Here is a 2,956-nt window from a genome sequence, read left to right on the forward strand (position 1 = left end):
CGCTTCGAGAATCGGATACACAGGATGAACTCCGCAACGAAACAGGCGAATGGTAAAACTCCCATACTGCTGATCTCATTTCCGACTTTCATGGAATTGTCGAAGCAATGCACAGCATTTGTCATTTATGAGAGAGCGAGGGAATCATAGAGGTGAAGGAAGAAAGAGAGAGTTCCACCCTCCCCCCCCTCCCCCCCCCCCACACACGCACACAAACGTGCGCGCTTTCCTTTTCTTTTTTCATCTTGCGGGACCACCGACTTCACACTCTTAATTTAATACTCCTTTACGTAAAGTTTCTTCACAGTTCAGTGAATATTTCAGTGCAGCATTTGTGGCAAGAAGCACATTCTGCTCATATGCTCCACGAGCTGTCGAAAAGTATAATTTGCTATGTTTACTATAGTGAACTTATTTTCATGTTGTACATAAGACATAAAACATAAGAAAGAACCAGAGTGCTAAATAACCACGGAGCAACGAGCGAGTCTACGAGCCAGTAAAGTAAGGCAGTATCGCTTCTGGAGAGACGGTCACTGCAAACTTGTGACGAAACAAGCGTATCAATGACGGCGTTCTTTATCCGTTACAACAGCATCAGCATGGAGTCAGGATCGGGAGCGTGTGAACGAGAACAAGCCGCCAGCAGTAAGTTAACGCAAAAAAAATAAAGGCCGAGTGAGGCAAGCCTTTCTTCCTGATGCCATTTAGCTCACCACGCCATATGCTTCGCGTCAACTCAATCCATGTTTTACAGCAGAGCTGTTATGGTAGAGGTTTGCCGTGTGTCGTAAATAGAAAACAAAACTATCGTCATGATGAACCGGCACATGGAGACAGACGGGGAGGGTTACCCTCTCCTCCGGTATAGCGAAATTCTGGAATATTATAAGGAAATTCATCGCCGTTACCCTTCTCCTGCAAGGGGGTTGAAGAAAGCAGATGAGCGCATCCTGTTAAGACTCCAGACTAACACAATGTTATGTCCTGCAATCATAAAACATTTCGACCCTACGGTCACAGGACAGTGCCAGCACTGTGGGGAGGTGGCGGACACCTACCACATGGTGTGGGCCTGTCAAAACAACTCAGCCCTTACTCCTCACCCGAACCCTACCCGAGAGGACTGGGAGGCGGCCCTGCTCGGCTGCTCAGACCTTCAGGCCCAACAGGCCTTGGTACAGAGAGCCAGGGCGGCGGCTTCAACCAATGGGGTCCCGGAATAGAGACTCTACCTAGTCTGTCGCTCTACTCATCCCTCTTCTTCATCATCGTCCTCTTCTTCCTCTTCTACTTCGCTCTCAGAACACGTGCGCCAATTTTTCCGGCGTAGGATGCAATAACCCTGGTGGGCGAGAAAATGAGTACAGATAGAGAGAAATAACAGGAAAAAGACAGAAAGAAAGAAAGGAGAAAATATCAAGAAAGAATTTCTTGGCGAGGCGGTAATCGAACCCGCGTACTCACGATCCGAAGGCGAGCGTCGTAACCGCTCGGATATCCACGCACGCTAGCAGAGCATGGAATATGTAATAGTATAGTTAGTAAGTATAGTATAGTATAGTATAGTATAGTATAGTATAGTTAGTATAGTATAGTACAGCAAGGTGGTGGGAAAAGGAAGTGGGGTGAGGACTGGGTCTCCACCAGCTCTGCTGTGACCCAGCCTTGCGCGACTTAGTGCAAGCTGAGCAAATTTTTTTTTTATATTTAGACTGCGCTTGCTCAGGCTGCACAAATCCACATAGAGGAGCGAGAAACGCGTGTAAGTCGTGAATAATTAAATTCATACACAACGCAGGCATTGCAGCGCACATATAATACAGATATACACATCCAGAAATATGCCCTAAGGGCAAGTCTTTATGGCAATAAAAATAATTATTTGTAAAGAACACAGCACAGGAGCAGGGGCCAAATTCACGAAACTTCTCTTTCGTAAGTGCGTCTTCCCATTGGTCAACCGGCTTCGCTAATGATACGTCCCGCATCGTAATTGGCTGAATTATTCTCTTACGAAATGTTAGTGTAAGACATTTTTGTGAATACGGGCCCAGGTCCTGGGCAGCCCCGAAGTGTCTTCACGTGTAAAGGGGGAGGTGGTCGGTGGGGTAGTTTCATCGGGACGTCAAGGGAACCCTCTTGATACGCTTGTGATACCAGCACTTGTGAACGTCGAAGCAAAACGAGGTCACAATCAAGTAAAACTATCGTCATTGCGGAGACTGCTGGATAAGTGCGATAGAGTAATTGACCGGGAACGGGAAAGCCTGCTGACCACACCACAACTATCCAGCGCGTGGAGAACACCGGAGCATCTGAACATTGGTTAGAAGTGTGGGGAAGGGAGGAGGCGGAGCGGGAGAATGACAGAAATAGAAAGAAAATAATCACACACTGCTTCAAATTTTGTAAGAACACCATCGCACACTGTTTGCACGTGAAAGAATGACACTTAGCAAGTATGAAGATTGAAGAACATTTTATTTGATATTAAGGCTGCTCGTGAGATTCCGGACACGGCGCCATCGGCATTGCCTGATGTCATGCGAGAAACTGTGCATGTCGTGGGCCTATATATAGTGGGACATGACAGCGCTGCTCATAAGAAAAGACGAGCGTTCCGCGCGTTTCTTCAGGCTGCTTTCAATAGCATGTGGCAGGCGAAGGGATCGCATTAGCGGAGCAAGCCAATGTATTATGACGTCACTGTGCAAGCTTAACAGGGTTAATCAGGCTTACGTGAACGACCCTATTGGAAGACCAAAGCCCTCTTAGCGCCGACGAGCTTATGTTCGATCTACACAGCGCTGTGCGCCACACTTCCTACGCGGGTGCCACCTTCGATGAGAAAATCTGATTGTTTCACCATAATAGTCGAAAGCTTTATATATACCGTATTTACTCGAATCTAAGCCGATGTTTTTTTCGAAAAAACGATGTGCGAAAATGGGGG

Source organism: Rhipicephalus sanguineus, chromosome 2, assembly GCF_013339695.2.
Source record: "Rhipicephalus sanguineus isolate Rsan-2018 chromosome 2, BIME_Rsan_1.4, whole genome shotgun sequence".
In the NCBI taxonomy this organism is placed as follows: Eukaryota; Metazoa; Arthropoda; class Arachnida; order Ixodida; family Ixodidae; genus Rhipicephalus; species Rhipicephalus sanguineus.